Raw genomic sequence first — 18,749 nt, forward strand, 5'->3', positions numbered from 1 at the left:
AGCCCAGGAGCCAGGTTCCAGCAAAGCAGCTCTGAAGAGCCTGGCACACGGGCGCTGAACGCCACTTACCTTCCTCCCCAAAGAATCGGTCTCGTGGTTTGGCCTGGAACTCCTGGGTGGAGAGAAGTTTGAGTCAATAGCTCCCCATGAACTCCAGGCCATACTCTCACCAGGGACTTGGTCATAGACCAAAGGGCCATGACATCAACGCTCTTGTGTGATGAGCAGCTGTTAACAAGCACTTAGCATCCCACTGTCACCGCTAAGCATGGGACACACAATGCGGTCACCCACCTGCCCCCGCCCCCCATTCTGCCCGATGTTGCCCTGGTAACAGTGAAACCCTGCCTCACAGCGACAGGGCTGGGCCCTGCCCTCCCAGGTCCCAGCTGAGCCTCCCCCAACCCCCAAAACCTCTGTCTGCAGCAAACTCCTCTGGGAATCATGAGAGGACCCGCTGCTCCTGGACACCCCTCTATAGGGGACTTGCACCACGTTTAGCCCGGAATCTCTGGGGCGCCCAGTGCAGTCTGTAGGGACGCGCTGACCTCCCTCAACTGTGGGAGCCTGCTCTGTGCTTAAGTAGGAGAGTGAGGCTGGTGTTCACTGCTGAGGCAGAGTCAGTGAGGGGCCTGCCACAGCACAGCCGCACGCTTGTCCTGAAAAACACCTGGCATCAAAGGCATCTAACCCCGTAGGGACTGTGCACTAAATTGTTAGCAAGTCCCCCAGGGGACCCTCTTTCCCATTGTGCAAGCCTGAGGGGTGGACCCTGGACCTGAGGCCTGAGGGGTGGAGCCTGGACCTGCAGGCTGAGGGGGTGGAGCCTGGACCTGCAGGCTGAGGGGTGGAGCCTGGACCTGCAGGCTGAGGGGGTGGAGCCTGGACCTGCAGGCTGAGGGGGTGGAGCCTGGACCTGCAGGCTGAGGGGGTGGAGCCTGGACCTGCAGGCTGAGGGGTGGAGCCTGGACCTGCAGGCTGAGGGGGTGGAGCCTGGACCTGCAGGCTGAGGGGTGGAGCCTGGACCTGCAGGCTGAGGGGTGGAGCCTGGACCTGCAGGCTGAGGGGGTGGAGCCTGGACCTGCAGGCTGAGGGGTGGAGCCTGGACTTGCAGGCTGAGGGGGTGGAGCCTGGACCTGCAGGCTGAGGGGGTGGAGCCTGGACCTGCAGGCTGAGGGGTGGAGCCTGGACCTGAGGCCTTAGGGGTGGAGCCTGGACCTGCAGGCTGAGGGGTGGAGCCTGGACCTGCAGGCTGAGGGGGTGGAGCCTGGACCTGCAGGCTAAGGGGGTGGAGCCTGGACCTGCAGGCTGAGGGGGTGGAGCCTGGACCTGCAGGCTGAGGGGGTGGAGCCTGGACCTGCAGGCTGAGGAGTGGAGCCTGGACCTGAGGCCTGAGGGGTGGAGCCTGGACCTGCAGGCTGAGGGGGTGGAGCCTGGACCTGCAGGCTGAGGGGGTGGAGCCTGGACCTGCAGGCTGAGGGGGTGGAGCCTGGACTTGCAGGCTGAGGGGGTGGAGCCTGGACCTGCAGGCTGAGGGGGTGGAGCCTGGACCTGCAGGCTGAGGGGTGGAGCCTGGACCTGAGGCCTGAGGGGGTGGAGCCTGGACCTGAGGCCTGAGGGGTGGAGCCTGGACCTGAGGCCTGAGGGGGTGGAGCCTGGACCTGCAGGCTGAGGGGGTGGAGCCTGGACCTGCAGGCTGAGGGGTGGAGCCTGGACCTGAGGCCTGAGGGGGTGGAGCCTGGACCTGAGGCCTGAGGGGTGGAGCCTGGACCTGAGGCCTGAGGGGGTGGAGCCTGGACCTGCAGGCTGAGGGGTGGAGCCTGGACCTGAGGCCTGAGGGGTGGTCCCAATTGGGAGGAAAAGTTTACCCAGGGGAGGGGAGCCTTCTTCCTGGAGACAGGGGAGTGGTGGGGTCTGCGTGCTGCAGGCAGAGCATGAGCACGCCCTGGGGCCAGCGTGTGGCTTTTGGAAATCTCGCAGAGCTGGCGTTGGAATGGGCACCACGTTTTGACTTGTGGGAAAACAATCAGGAGCCAGAGCTGAATTCGGGCGCGTCTTGTTTTACACACCACAGCTATGGCGTCCCAAGCTGTCTCCGCGCTGCTGCCATGGGAACCAGCCATGCTGCTGCCTAAGGAACACTGGGCGGTGGCCCTGGCTTTCCTGGCTTTGCCGCTCATGGACTGTCAGCAGAGGCGTCACTCCCCCCCCCCCCCCACTCTGAGTTCTCCTCTAGAAAGCTGGGGGGGGGAGGGGCGGGAGGGCTGGGCAGGGTCATCCTTAAGTGTCTCCAGATCTAAAGTTCCAGCGCCACAGGGGCAATGCCCCCACCTGGGTCCTTGGACCTGCCGGGAGGGCGCTGGGAGACCTCACAGGTGGGGCCACAGTGTCATGGGGGCTCGTGGGCAAGTCCACTGCCCAGCGAGCATCCCTCGTGAAGCCGGAATGACACTCTGAAGTCCAGCTCCTCTCCCTGGAAGGCAGTCCCTTCCGCCTGGACAACCAGGAGGACAGCTGGGAAGGCCCAGCCAGCGGCAGGCGCGCAGTGAATGTAGTGGTGAGAGCACTTTCCCAAACACAGGTGGGCCCCGAGGTAAGGGCACTGCCACCTCCTGGGGTTGGTTGTAAGGGCTGGAGAGCACCCTCAGCCCTCGCGGAGCAGCCCTCCCCGTCGCCGCTCTCCTGATGAAGTGGTCTGACCCTCTGACAAGGGTCCCCTCAGCCATCTCTCTTCACGCCTTGTTGGCTTCGTCTCGCATGATGGATGACATGACACGCCGGCGGCTGCTGGGACCCGCTCCGTGAACGGCTCTGCATCGTGCCGCCGAAGGAGGGGGCACCTCTCAATCCTGGCCGAGCATTCTGGCTTCGGGTCTCAAGTGCGGGAGGGAGTGATTTATGAGATGTGCAAAAGCACAAATGGCCTTCCAGTCTTTCTGACAAGGGATAGACTCCTGCCCAGCCGCCACTTCCTCTTCGCTGCCCTGGAAGGAAGGGCGGCCACCCTCCCCACCACGAAGCCACATCAGGCGTGTGCTTTAGGCGTGGCCAGCAGGTCAGGGCCACCGGAGGGCTGGTGCGCCACATGCTGACCCAAGCTCATTGATCTCAGCTTCCCCGAGGGGCTGCAGGTCACGCTCGTCTCCCCGAGAACAGGTTTTGAGGCAGAGAGGGCCTGTGCCGCAGCTTAGGTAAGACAGAGCTACGATCCTGTGTCCAGGGGCGGGGGTGTGACACGCAGCCCATTGGTGGCCCGGGACGTGAGCACCTGAGCCCCACATTCCCTTGCTTGGGCCCCCAAACGAGGTGCTGCTCAGAGATAAGACGAGACCAGGGAGGTGCTGGGCTGCGATGACAAGCCATTCCGCTTTGTCCAGGACGGAGGGCGTCAGGGATGTAACCCTTTTAACAACACAACACGAGTCACCCAGGGTGACAAGTCCTTCTCACACGGGAAGCTGGGTAGTCCGACACCAGCGGACCAGCTCTTCGGAGGGGAGGAGTGAAGGGAGGCTGGACAGAGCGGAGAGGCCACTCCATGTTTCTTAATTGAACTGAGTTAGCCAGCGGCACACTGACCACAGGGACACTGCCCGCTGGTCCAGGAGGCTTTGCGGGAACCTGCCTGGGATGGACTCCCTGCCGAGGGGACCGTGAGGGACCCAGCAGGTCACAGCCCCAGGAACTGTGTCCTGTGGGCGACGCCTGGGACTGGGCCGGGGCTCGCTGAGCCTGGGTCACCCTCGGCCGTGGAAGGCGTGGCCCCGGAGAAGCCGTTCCTCCCAGCAACGTTCACGCTCAGGGACGACGGTTCGTCTTTCCTCGAGTGACATTGTCTTGTGGGGCGGGGCGGGGGGGGGAGGAGGTGACAACATTTTTTACAGCCACTCATTGTTGTTCTAGTGAATGAGGAGCAGAAACCCACTTAGGGCTGGAACACGACTTCAGACACCGTTTTGGACAGTCAAGCTTGCAAAGCGGGCCCCTCCTGGGTGCCGGGGTCCAGCCCCAGCGGGTCCAGGGGTCGCCAAAGGCGTAGACGGAGTCGGCAAAGAAGGAAGGACACGGAGACAGTGTTCAGTTGATCAGCAGCCTAGCCAGGATCTCCAGCCAAGTTCTGGTCTCCATCTCCAGAGAGGTTCTGCTTAGGATCTCCAGCCAGGTTCTGTAGCCATGTTCCCTCGCTAGGTTCTCCAGCCAGGTTCTGTCTGAGATCTCCAGCCAGGTTCGGTCACCAGGTTCTAGTCAGGTTCTCTTGCCAATTTCTGTAGTCAGGTTCAGTCCAGGATCTTTTGCCATGCTCTCTCCAGCGAAGTTCTTCTGTCTGTAGGTTCTGTGTAGGTTCTGTCTGTAGGTTCTCTCTTCTCAGTCCTGTGTTCTAAGTTCTGTCTCTGTCTGTCTGGTTACATCTGTATTTATACCAGTTGATTCAATCCTATCAATCTCTATTACAAAGGTTAGGGCATTTCTTATCTCCATTCCAGGGAGTAAAGATTATGTAGCTTAAGCATGATTGTTCATAGTTAAAGTGATTAATTACCCGCCTGGCACTCAGTTGAGGGGTTTTATTCCCTCCCTAACTTCAGGGGGAAATCCCTACCTGGGGATTCAACCTTTCTCAGAGAGGTGACCTTGGTTAAAACACAGTGCCAAGAAGGTGAGCAAACATATTAAGAACCATATGCCATATATGCCAGGTCCCTTGAAACAGCAAGGATGGACCGGCTCCTGGCACCTGGGGACAGCCCGGTCCCCCTTGCGGGTGGACACTCCTCTGAAGGTCACAGGTTGGTGTTGTTCTGATTGACTTGGCCTGGACTCGCCTCAGGGGGACTGTAGGACATGCTAACTGCGTGAGAAGCAGCCTGAAATGGAAAGTCAGCGCGTGAAAGTTCTGGCCGTAAGAGCAGGGAGTGACACATCACCGAAAACCAATCTGCTTTGATCCACAAGTTTGCTTTTTGTTGGAAGAAAGAAAGAAAGAAAGAAAGAAAGAAAGAAAGAAAGAAAGAAAGAAAGAAAGAAAGAAAGAAAGAAAGAAAGGTTCAGGCTGCATACTCCTATGTAGGTTCTGGAGATTCTAGTCCCTAAAGTCCCTTCTCTGAGCTGAGACTGACAGGCAGGGGCTGTGGGTCAGTTCTAACCATTTCCCCTGATCTGTTTTGTACTCAAAATCACCAGAAATGGCTCCTGGGCGGAAACATAGAGGCTCAAGGAGCAGGCGTCTCACGCTCGGAGAGGTGCTGAGATTGGATTTGCACGGGGCCTGGCCTCACGGAGGCACCACGGTGCGACTTAGAGCAAGTCTGGCCCCTGCGTCCGCGTCCCGGTGGGGACACGGACCAGTGTCTGTGTCCCTGTCTGTAAAGCAGGGACAATGGAAACACCGTCTCGCAGCGTCGGAGTGAGGAGCCACGGGGTCCACACCTGCAAAGTGCCATGGGCAGCGCCTGGCGGGCACGGCCAGGGGGTCAGCATCACCGCGAAGGGGCCTGAGCGCGTTGTTCCCAGCGCGGGGTGCGCGTGCACATCAGCAGCTACACCTCTCCCATCTGCTGCCCGACGGCACCCGGCAAAACGAATGACGTCTCAGGCCGGGCCCAGAAACCTGTATTTAAGATTCCTGACGTGCAGTTCCAAAGCACGCAGCTGAGAACGGGGCTAAGTCGTGAGGCCCGGTGCCGTGGGGGCTCTGCGTGTCGTGCCGTGGGTTTAGTTCCCCACCCGCGATGTCTCAGGCTCCCTCACTGCCAGGGGTTCTGAGGAGGCCTGTGGCGTTCCGCCTGAGACCGATACTCCCTGAGGCGGCGCCTCCACCGCCACCGCCACGCAAGCCCCTGAGGAGGCCGGCGGGGGGGGGGGGGGGGTCGGAGGGTGGGGGAGGGAGGTCACAGTCACATCTCAGAGCGCGGACGGTGGGTCGGGGTGTGGTGGCCTGGACGGCTCTGCCCGGGGCCCCCCTTTCCCCACCGTGCCGCCGCGGAGGCACTGTGCTCGCCCTGTTCTCTCTGCCCACCTCCCAGCCAGGGCCCCACGTCAGCGGTGTGCTGAGTCCTTCCAAACAAATCCCCCTCCCCTCGGCTCCGGGCCCCTCAGCTGGCTTCTGCCTGCGTGTCCCTCATCCCACACGGACGTAGCAAGCTCTCTCACACGGGGCTACAGTACCGCTCCGCTGACATCACACACATGAGAGTCCACATAACATGTTCAAGGTTATACATGTGAGCGTCACATAATATATACAAGACCATGCATGAGAATGCCACTAACATGTATAAGATCATGCATGTGACTGTCACATATGTACAAAATCATACACCTGAGTGTCACATAATGTGTATGAGATCATACATGTGAGCATCACATAATATGTACAAGATCATAAACTTGAGTGTCACATAATATGTATAGGATTATACATGTGTGTGTCACACAATACATAAAATATCACATGTGGGATGGTAATACAATCTGTGTAGTACCATGTGTGTGAGAATGCCATGTAACATGTATAGGATCACACATGTGAGGGTGTTACATTTATATGCACAATGCCATATAAGTGAGTGTCACACGATATGTACAGGATCACACATGTGAGGATGTCTCATAACATGTACCAGCCACACTGAGCACTCCCACGTGCTGCCTTCCAGAGTGGTGCGAACAGAGGATGCAGCTGTTTTCTGATGAGCAAAGATTTTACTTACAGAGGAAACAAGTAGCCAGGTGACTGCAATGACCTGGTGGCCTGGGCCACAGACATGCTCCATGGAAATGGTGGGACTCTGAGAGGCTGGCTGCGGCCCAGGCGGCGTGTCCACAGGACGGCATGTCCACAGGACGGCGTGTCCACAGGACGGCATGTCCACAGGACGGCGTGTCCACAGGACGGCATGTCCACAGGAGTGCTGAGGCAGAGGAGGCCACACAGCCCAGCGTGCCTGCTCCTCCTACTGTACCTGGGAAGCCTGGCACTATTGCACCCGGTCCTCAGGGGAAGTGACCTGGAGAGCGAGAGCCAGAATGAGAGCAGGATTGAGAGAGAGAGAGAGAGAGAGAAAGGGAAAAAGAAAGCCCTGAGGCTGAAGGTCCGGGCACCAGGGCTGTGGTCACCTGGCAATCGAGGCATCAGTGGCCAGCAGGCTCTCTCCTGGAGGGAGGTAATGGATTGACTTGGTTGTGGTCACCTGGATTTCAGATCAACACCAATATTCAAGCTCTGGACTCAGCCGGAAGCAGCCGCTGGCTTTCCCGTGACCTCGCCGGAACCTCCCGTCGGCGCTCTCACTGACTCTCCGGGGAATGGCGCGCTCCGTGTCCCGCGACAGCGTCTCTGCGTGTCTCACTGCCTCCGGAGCGCGGCTCGCGTGGCTGTGAGTACAGTCTGCCTTTAATGCGGGTCCGGGACGACGGCTAAACCACAACGCTCCTCGCCCCAGACGGAGGTTCAGGGCCATCCCCCATGGCGCTCATGAACCCGCACCCGGGACACCGCCGCATGCTGTTCACGCCGACGTGGCCCACCACCTCTGGGTCGGCCGCCCCCTCCTGCTGTCAGCCACTAGTAACAGAGGTGGCGCAGCACCGTCACTCAGGCTCCGTCCTGCTTCAGGAAAGGGGGCCCGGGCAGCACTCAGTGATCCCTGGGCAAGTCCAGCTCCCCTGCCAGGCGGGATGCGCTGCCAGGAGCCTGCAGGCAGGGCCGCTCCGCCTTCCCAGCCAGGCTGAGAGGTGTCCCCACGGGGCCCGTTACCAGGGACAGCGAGAGGTGGGGTGGTCAGGACCAGGGCTTCCGAGGACCCCTTCCCCGTCCGGAAACCCCAGGTGCGTCTCCTGCATTTGACCCAGGCTATGGTCTAAAGCAGGGGTGGGCAAACTTTTTGACTCGAGGGCCACAATGGGTTCTTAAACTGGACCGGAGGCCGGGACAAAAGCATGGATGGAGTGTTTGTGTGAACTAATATAAATTCAAAGTAAACATCATTCCATAAAAGGGTACCGTCTTTTTTTTTTTAGTTTTATTCATTTCAAACGCGCCGCATCTGGCCCGCGGGCCATAGTTTGCCCACGGCTGGTCTAAAGCCTCCCTTTGGAGACTTGGTTATAATGTGGGAAAAAGAGAGGGGTCAGCCGGTGAACTCCACGCGGGGAGGACTGGGGGTTGGCCCCACAGAGGGCTGCGGACTCCCGGACGGAGAAGCCTGGCGCTCCCTCTGTCGCCCTACACCTCCCGGTGCAAAGGCGAACACCTGTTTGCATGAACATGTGAGGGCTGTGGCTCCGCAATCACACAGCGGGAGTGTGGGGCGCAGCTGGGCCTGGGGGACCCAACGCTGGCTGCGAATTCCATGAACGCCTGGGGGTCTCGGCTCGGGTCTGCCTGTCTGTGCCTCTTTGTTCTCTCAGATGGGCTCCTCGGGGGCTGGAACAGTCTCGGGGGGCCACTCACGGGGACTGTTTACCTCCCCCCTCACTCGGAGAGCCTGGGGCTCGGCTTCTGATTGACGGCTGGGTGGGTCACATTTGAAGAAAGGGGAACAGTATTTCCCTTCAGGGGTGCTGCTCTCAGGAGAAAGGAGGCCCCTTTCCCGACCAGCCGTGGACACTTGCTGGGCCTCTGTGAGGAAAAACGATGCGAAGGGTGCCCACCAGGCCACCCCTGGTTTTGCATTAGGGTGTGAGGCTGCTGGCCAGCACGGAGGAGAGCTCCGCCTCACTCAGAGGAGTGGGCACTGGGCAGGGCCCAGCACGCCTTCCTGCTGACTCCCTCCCCGCGCTCCCACCGCGGGGTGCAGCTGGGACCCCCTCCGCCCCTGGCTCTGCAGCGTTATTTATGCGCCTGTTTCCGTGGCTGGGCGGCTCCCAGGGGTCAGCGCAGAGTGCGCCGGCTCTTGGCACTGAGCTTGGCATTCTCTCTCCTGCCACAAAGAAAAATGATTGTTTCTTGGTTTAAAACTGTTCCCAAGTCTTGGAAGCAACAAGTCTTTCACACAACAATGTGGGGAGGAAAAACCGTTCCGTGGCATTTCCCATAAATACGGCTTCAGAAGAGGAGGGCTCCTCCCGCAGCCCAGAGGTGCTGGTCAGAAAGCCGTGGTGGTCGTCTTGCGGCTTTTACACACGGATGGTAACAATGTCCGTATCTCTAAAGACGATGTTAATAAATGCTGATCAACACGCTTCCTAAACAGCGTGAAGTGGTGAGCATGTTGGCAGTGTTGAGGGCACAGTGGAGAGTTTTCCGTGATTGTGGACTTTACTGAAACGGGAGAAACCCGTGGTTCAGTCTCATCAGCCAAGGCCCGCGAGGCACACAGTGGGCACCTGGGCAGCCGCAGGGAGGGACTCCAGGCCCAGCCACGTCCCTGACTTGACGGACTTGTCCCACCCCATACACCTCGCACATCTCGCACACCTCGCACACCTTGCAGCCACTGCCCCCTGGTCCTGTTAAGGGGACCACATACCTCTTTCCTTCCACCACCAAAGCTGCCGACTCCAGGGAGTTCATGTGACTTGATTGATGGACGGGCTCCCACCCTCCGAGGGGGCTTGTCACAGGCGAGAGCAGCATTCAGGATGAAGAGTCTCGCCATATGCAGATTTCTAGTTTTGTTCCCAAAATAACTCCTGGTGTTGCTGGCTCCTGTTCCTCCCGAGCTGCCATCTGGGGTGTGTGTGAGTGAGTGTGAGTGTGAGTGTGAGTGTGCGCCCACACCCGTGCAGGGCGATGCCACCTCCCCACAATCTGCCTGCACAGCTCTCCACCCAAAGCCGCCCCCACAGTCCCTGGGCCCGGGCACAGAAGACCCTCAGAGCCAGGAATGCAAGGCCCCACTCTGGCCTCCCTGCCCCATCCCACACGCCCCTCATGCTTGCCCGGAACGTGCTGGCCTTGGAGCAGGGGCCGGGAGTCTCGTGGCACAGGGCTTCCTCGTGGGGCCAAGCTCGTGGCTCCGGGACCTGGCCAGCGCGTGGCAGTGGCTCCTGGGCCAGTGCACGGCAGCACTTAAGGACCCGGGGTTGCAGACGTTTTTTGCACAAACTGAACAAGTAACTCAAACCGTGGCCGGTCCCCATCCACTTCAGGAACGTATTTATTTCACATGCCTTCGGTTTAGAAATGACTGGGGCATTGAACTAATTAAAAATAATTTAATATGTAGGAATAAATCCTTCCCAAGCTGAGACCCTGTCAGCCAATTTCAACCTGGAGCGCCAGCTCAGAGCCGAGCAGCAAATCTCCGGGAACAGGGCGCCTGCCTGGCCAGGGAGGCAACCCCCTCTCCCAGGTCCTGCCAGGCCGCTCCCTGCGCTGTGGGGCCCCAGGGGCTGGGAGTGCAGCTGCGTCCAGGAACTGATAGCGGAGGAGGGAGGCCCAGGGAGCCAGGGACTCTGTGGTGGTGACAGAGGGAGGGGGAGGAAACCAGAGACCCCCAGATCCCCCCCACCCCACCCCCCACCCCGCTCTGAGGCTCAGAGGAACTCGCACAGGAAGCACTTATCCCAGAGAGCAGGTCAAGGAAAGGACAGGGAGCCATGTGCACACGGACCTGGGGGAGACGCGGGGGCTGGAGACGGAAGGCTGTTCTGCAGGGGGGGCTGCTCCGGGAGTGAAGGGCTGGGCTGGCGGGGACCCCCAGCCCTGCTGCGCCAGGGGACCCCCTTCACCTTTGCCCGGGGTCCCGACACGCAGAGGGCAGGGGCTGGGGTGGGGGCGGGGGCGGGGGCGGCGGGGGGGGGGGCAGCGTCTGCAGTGACTGCGGATAAGGAAGCAGGAGGAGGCTCTGGGACCCGGATTTCCTTTGTGATGTTGAAATGCTCCTTCGAGACAGCTCTTCGGATAAAGCCGTGCCCGTGTAAAGAAGAGAAAAGGAGGAGAGTTGGGTCATCTAAACACTTTGCCTGATTTAGACAGTGAGGCACGGAGACTGGGAAGCCATGTCGGTGCCGAGTCTCTGAGGCAGATGAAGGGACAGCTGGCCAGGCCGGTGACGCGCAGACACCAGTGTTCCATCCTAGCTCTCTGCACAGAAGCCAGTGGATGCGAGGCCAGGGGCTGGGGCAGACATCTCCAGGTCCACGCGCCTCGTACCAGCGCCCGTGATGGGCCACGTTCTCCAGGCCGCAGGCTGAGGGCGAGTCTCACGCTTACCGCCAAGGTGACGCACCAGCCGCAGAGAAAACTGATCCACAAATCTCCTACGCACGTGGAACCCGATGACAAGCAGATGTGCCTGCACCCTGTGCCAGGGCCATGGGATGCGGGCCTTCCTCCGAGAGGAGCGCATGGCTCCGGGCCCAGCAGACATCCGTGACGAGCAAACAGGCGCTGTCTGAGGAAGTCGCTGAGATGAAGTAGGTTCCCAAACCCACATCATCACTCATGCCGTGTCATCCTCCCGGAAGCTCCCCGTCCCGGGAGAGTGATGCATGGCCGCCGGCGGGAAGCCAGGCCGCGCTGACGCCCCGGGGAGTGCGGAGCTGACTGGCCGCGTGCTCTGCGTCATGGGGAGCTCTGGCTCATGGGGCAAGCAGGCTCTTTTGGGGGGAAATCTCTTTTAATATTAACAGTCGCACAATGAATCCTGCAGCTCACAGGGGGCACGTGACTTAGCTTTTCCATCACCAGGAAATCAGGACACAGCTCTGTCTCCCTGATGTTTTGAGCCCTTGGTCAGAGTGTATGATGTTGGCTGGACGGAGAGGCTCTTCAGTCACGAGGACCTGCTGGCCCCCTCAGTGGCATCACGTTCCCCACGTGCCCTTTCCCTGGTCCTATGGGCCTCTCCTTCCTCACTCATTTCTCTGAGGAAAATGCTCAGACGTGCATTGTTTAGGGTGATTTGAAGGGGGAGGGTGATTCCCGTGAGCTCCATGTAAATTTCATACAATGAACATGATGCCTTTTTAGGAAAAAATTTTAAGTCCTTGAGACTGATGTACAGGAAATGTAAAAGGGAGCGAGGAAGACACGAAAAAATGCTGGCTTCCTGGCAGGTGCAGCTCAGTCGCTGGGTGTCATCCCCGACACCAAAAGGAGGCCAGTTCGATTCCCAGTTGGGGCACATGCCCAGGTTTTGGGCTCAATCCCCAGTAGGAGACAGGCAGGAGGCAGCCAATAGATGTCACACTCTCACATCGATGTTTCTCCCTCTCTCTCTAAAAAAATCAATAAACTATTAAAAATAAACAATGCTAGCTACTTTGACCACAAATGATTAAAACTAAATCAATAATTTTTCCCCCCTTACCCCCACGTGCTGGGCACTGATTTGGGATATGAATACATGTATTATGAGTTACCAGTCCACCCAGAGACCTACACGTATTAGATAATATCCAACAAGAAAGGATTTAAGAAGCATTCCTAGACAACAGTAGCTATGCCATTAGAGGGCACCTGTGATTAATTACAGATCAAATTGTACAGACAATAATTGCTAAAATATCTCAGAGAAAAAAGAGATCCCTTTAGGCTTGGCCTGGCAGGTACACTGTTAAGGAAAAAAGCTCCAATGGACTCCTGTTGCCAGGAGGGGAGTGACTGGCAAGCAGAGAGAGCGCCAGGCCTCTGAGTGACCAGCGGACAGGGAGAGCAATGACCACTCGTCTCACACTGCCCGCAGATGCAGCTCCGCGCAGGTCCTCCCGTCACAATACCCTTGTGAAATAGGTGCTACTGTTCCCCGCTGATGAGCGAGGAGACTGAGGCTCGCGGTGAACGCCTTTGCCAGAGCAGCTTCTGAAACAAGGGCCTGGCATTGCACACGCAGCCATGAGGTCGTCATAAAGGACAGGCGCACCTCTCCAGCTTAAAGAAGCAGAAGACCAGGCAAGTGTCTGGAACAGCGTTTTTTGTCACCGGACTATAGACACTGTGGACGGTGACCCCCGCGAAGCGGGAACAAAGCCCTGTGCCGCCTGGGCCCTGGCCCTCGGCTGGAGTGGGGACCCCAGCCTGGAGCTCTTGCTTAATCAGGAAGACAAAGACGGATTCCTGGGAAGCTCAGGTGGCTGACGGTGCGGACCAGCGAAGAAGACCTTGCAGTGAGAGCTCTGGACATCTCGGGGGTCACTCTGAGTCACGGGGTGACCTGTGGACACATGAGGAAAAGCTGCAGCGAGCCAGAAAAGCACCACGGCGAATACTCCACCGAGAAGCTCCCAGAGCCTGGAAAGCAGGGAATGGTTTATATTTTAAGAGCCAGCCTGGAAAGGCCTCGTAAAACATGGGTCATTTGGCAGAGTGCTCACAGAGGCACTGCCTCGTTAGTGCGAATAAATTAGCTCCAGACCGGAGAACGCCCTTGGCCTGCCCTCACAAAGAGCAAGCACAAGGGACCAAACGAGTAAGTCACTTAATTGCCTTCGCGGACAAAGTCTAGAACTCTTTAAAGGAACGACGAGTGACAAAATCCAGCTCCAACATCATAAAACCCCAAATGCCTGGCATCGGAGCGAGAGTGCCCAGGCACGCACAGAAGGGGACGAGGAGGCAACCAAGAGACAGAAACGGGCTCAGAAATAAGAGAGAAGGCACGGAGAGCGGGAGATGCCAGAGGAGCCATTGTAAGCCTGCTTTATTGTTAAAGAAGGTAATGTGGGCAGGAAAACGACAAGAAGAAAATGGAAAAGCATGAAAGTGGCCCAAATGGAAGTCCTGGGGACAAAAAACACAACGTTGAAAAAAGGAGTACACTGGGAGTAAGGAATTACCATCACAGCAAGCCAGTGGAGGCCGGAAGGCCGGAGCACAGCCGAAGAACTGCCTGATATGGAGGCCAGAGAGGAAGAGGCTAAGACACAACAGAGCCCAGTGATCATGTGACAATATCAAATAATAAAATGAAATGTAATTGGAACCCTAAAAAGAAAAGAGAAAGGAGATAGAAAAAATATGTGAAAAAACAATAGCCAACAAATTTACAAATGTGTTGAAAACTATAAACCCAACATATCCAAATGCTCGACAAAACTCAGACAGTATTAACTTTTTAAAAGTCACACCTATCTTTGCATTTTTTTAATTAAATTTTATTGGGGTGACATTGGTCAACATGAACATATAGGTTTCATGGATTTCTAAGTTATAAAACCTGTGCATTGCACCGTGTGCCCACCACCCGAAGTCACATCTTCTCCTGTCACCTCATATCAGGACCCCTTCTGCCCCCACCCCCTCCCTCTGGCAGCCACCTCATTGCTGTTGTGTTCATGAATTTCAGTTTTACTGTATGTCCCACATCGGAGTGACATCACATGGTCCTTAGCTTTCTCTGCCTCCTTTCACTTCGCATGATGTTCGCAAGGTCCACCATGCTGCTGTGAATGAGCCATTTCCTCCTTTCTCAGGCTGAGTGGTGTTCCCTGCGCATGTGGACCACATCCACTTTGTCCAGTCCTCTGTCGCAGGCACTGTGGCTGTTTCCACGTCTTGGCCCCTGTGAATAATGCTGCAATGAACATAGGGGTGCATAGATCTTTGCATATAAATGATTTCGAGTTCTTTTGGTCTATAGCCAGGAAAGGGATCACTGGGTCGTGTGGTAACTCTAGTAATTTTTTGAGGAATCGCCAGACTGCTTTCCATAGTGGTTGTGCCGTCTGCATTCCCGCCAGCAGTGAGTGAGGGTTCCCTCTTCTCACAGCCTCCAACTCTTGTTGTTGCTTGTCTTGTTGGTAATGGCCACTCTAACAGGTGTGAGGTGCATCTCACTGTAGTTTTGATTTGCATTTCCCTGAGTGCCAGTGAGGCCGAACATCTTTCCATCCATCTATTGGCTGTGTGTACGTCTTCTTGGGAGGGATATATTTTCAGACCCTCTGCCCACTTTTTGATTGGATTGCTTACCTATTTGGTGTTGAGTTTTACAAGTTCTTTATATATTTTGGATATTAAATCTTAATATGCAAACAGAGCTACTGTTGCAATTATCATCTCCCATCTGCTTGGCTGCCTGTTTGTTTTGTTGTCTGTTTCTTTTGCTGTGCAGAAGCTCTTCATTTGATATAGCCCCATTCATTTATTATGGCCTTTACCTCCCTTGCCTTTGGGGTCAAGTCCATAACATATTCAATAGTGAAAAATTGAAAGCTTTTCCCTTAAGATCAGGACTAAGACAAGGATGTCCACTCTCACTGCTCTTATTCCACACAGAGCTGGAAGTCCTAGCCAGAGCAATCAGGCAAGAGAAAGAAATAAGAGGCATCCAGACAGGGAAGGAAGAAGTCAAACTGTCATTTTTTGTGGACGACATGATGCTGTAGATAGAAAACCCTAAAGACTACACCAAAAAACTACTATAGACAATAAACAAATACAGCCAAATTGCAGGATACAAATTCAATGTGCAAAAATCCATTGCCTTCCTGTATACCAACAACATCAGAAAAATAAATGGAAAAAACAATTCCTTTTGCAATAGAAATCAAAAGAATAAAATACCTAGGAAGTCACACCTGTTAACATAAAAAAACATTCAAACCTGTAAAGAATTTTTGTGAGTTTCTTTGAGGCAAACTGTTGACAATTGCTAGGAAGCAGAATCTCAACATATTAGGATTATGCTCCAGAAAATGGCATTTTCCACCTTGTTTATACATTATAATCAAAGGAGGAGTCATAAGTGGGTTACATGAAATTCATTGGTGATGGATTAGGGAGCCAGGAGAAAGCAAAGTGGTCGGGGGGGGGGGGGCTCTAGGATTGGATAAAAAGTAAAATGATAGCACATACTTCTTTTTTTTGACACATACTTCTTTTTTTAAATATATTTTTATTGATTTCAGAGAGGAAGGGAGAGGGAGAGATAGAAACATAAATGATGACAGAGAATCATTGATCGGCTGCCTCCTGCAAGCCCCCCACTGGGGATTGAGCCCACAACCTGGGCATGTGCCCTTGACCAGAATTGAACCTGGGAACTTTCATTTCGCAGGCCAATGCTCTATCCACTGAGCCAAACCAGCTAGGGTGACAATGACTTCTTTTTCTTAGGTGGGTGCAGGATAGTTAATGTGGTAACAGTGAAGGAATTTGTGGTCTCTGTCCTGGCATCCAGGGCATTTGGTTGTGCCCTGAGGAGTCTGGAAAAAAGGGAAATTACCCTGACATTTCAAGATAAGGTAAAGATTGACCTTTGTCAGGGAAGATACGGCCTAGGTTGTGAATAACCACCATGACTTTTAGTTAAAGTTTTAATTTCAGACCATCCTCTGTGGTGACTTTAGGTCTCTGAGTTTGCAAGGCTGCCTAGCAGGCCTTCCCTGAGCTTGTCAGGTTAGCATGTGGGCCCTTTCATCCACATACCAAACAATGAAGTGGTTAAAAACCCAGGATAAACAAGTAATAATTTAAATATTAAAATAATAATAAAGAACAAAGTTGGAGAAGTCACACTTTCTGATTTGAAAATGCAGCACAAAGCCACAGTAATCAAAATGGCATGGTACTGGTATGTGGGTAGACATGTAGATCAATGGGGTAGAATTTTGAGATCAGAAATAAACTCTTATACTATGGTCAATTGATTTTCTACAAAGATGTTGAGACAACAGGGAAATAGTCTTTTATTCAAATGTTACTGGAATAGCTGGCTATCCACATTCTAAAGAAGAAAGTTGGACCCCTTCTTTGTATAATACACCAAAACTAACTCAAAGTGGGTCTCCCACCTAAAGGTAAGAGCTAAAACTTTTTAACTTTTAGGCAAAAAATGTAAGTGTAAGTCTTTGCCATCTTGGTTTAGGCAAATATTTATTTCATTTGATAGTAAAGCATTAACAACAAAATAAAAAATAGATAATTTTAACTTGATAAAAAGTTAAAATTTTGTCTTGCAATGATTGTATCAAGGAAGTGAAAAGACAAGACACAGAATAGGAGAAAATACTTACAAATCTTGTATCAGATAAGGGGCTCATAACCAGAATACATAACACTCACTCCAGCTCCATATTAAAAAGATTCATTCAGAAGCAGGCAAAGGATCTGAACAGACATTTCTCCAAAGGTGATAGTCAAAGACCTAAGCACGGAAGACACTGACCGCACCAGCTTCAGGAAACTGCAAATCAAAACAAGTGAGTACCGCTTCATGCCCATGAACGCCATGATCCAAACGCAAAACAACATAATAGGCAACACTGTGTGTCGTCACAGATGTGGAGAAAGGTATCCTCACAGTTTGCTGGTGGGAATGCACAATGGTGCCGCTGCTTTGGAAAACTGGCAGTTCCTCAACAAATTAAACATAGCCTGGCAGGCGTGGCTCAGTGGTTGAGCATTGACCTATGAACCAAAAGGTCATGGTTTGATCCCCGGTCAGGGCACATGCCTGGGTTTTGGGCTCAGTCCCCAGTAAGGGGTGTGCAGGAGGCAGTAGATCAATGATTCTCTCTCATCATTGAAGTTTCTGTCTCTCTCTTCCTCTCCCTTCCTCTCGGAAATAATAAAAAAAATATTTAAAAAAAACTAAACATAGATTTATCATATGACCCAACAATTTCACTCCTAGGTAAGTTCTCAGATAAATGAAAACACATCCCCACAAATTATTGGTCACAGGTGTTCATGGAAGCATTGTTTATTACTAGCCAAAAGTGAAAGCAACTCAAGTGTCCATCAAGTGAAAACTGGGGGAAATCCACCCAGCAGAATACGATGACCCCATCCAAAGCAGCGAGGTACCGACACATGCCACCACAGGGATGAGCAAAGGCCCCACATTGAAGGATTCCATTTATACAAAATGCCCGGGACAGGCAAATCCCTAGAGACACATGAAGATAATTTTTTCCAGGGCCTAGGGGAGAGGATGAGGGGGAAGGGAGGCTAATGTGTCAGGGCTTCTTGTTCCAGCGAAGAAACTTTTCTAAAATCAGATGATGATGATGGTCGCCCAAGGATATGAATATGCTAAACCCCTTGGATTGTAATCACTGAACAGGTGAATTGCATAGCATGATAATTATATCTTAACTAGAGGCCTGGTGCACAAAATTCATGCATGGGGGGGGGGTCCCTCAGCCCGGCCTGGACTTCTCACAATCTGAGACCCCTTGGGGGATGTCTGGCTGCCGGTTTAGGCCCCAGATCGGGCCTAAATTGGCAGTCAGACATCCCTCTCACAATCCGGGACCTCTGGCTCCTAACCGCTGGTCTGACTGCCTGATCGCCCCTGACCACTCTGCCTGCATGCCTCATTGCCCTTAACCACTCACCTGCCTGCCTGATCACCCCTAACCACTTGCCTGCTTGTCTGATCACCCCTAACTGCCTATGCCTCAGTCCCTGCCACTGTGGCTTTGTCTGGAAGGACGTCCAGAATGACAGCCAGAAGGTCGTTTGGCTGTCCAGTCTAATTAGCATATTATACTTTTATTGTTATAGATTAAGCTGTTAAATACAGAGACATGATCCCAACACAAGGGGGGTGGGGAGCTCATCTGCGCTGATTTCCTTCTTTTTGACTTTTGTGCCATTGGATGGATTCGCTAGTAGAAATAACGGAGTAACTGAAAATAAATAGCCTGGGGCAGGTGCCTGGACCTCTGTGTGGAGAGCTGGGGTGCATCGGACCGTGCCCTGGATGTGCCTTTGATGACTCTCCTGTTGTGAAGAATTGGGGCCGAGCATTGGTGTATGCAGGGCTGTGTCTGGGAAGGTGTGACTGCGCTTCTTAGGACGTTAGAGATCTTTCCCTTTAATTGTACGAACCCCATGAGGGGATGTTTTGTGATCA

This window comes from Myotis daubentonii, chromosome 18 (genome assembly GCF_963259705.1).
Source record: "Myotis daubentonii chromosome 18, mMyoDau2.1, whole genome shotgun sequence".
NCBI classification, from domain to species: Eukaryota; Metazoa; Chordata; class Mammalia; order Chiroptera; family Vespertilionidae; genus Myotis; species Myotis daubentonii.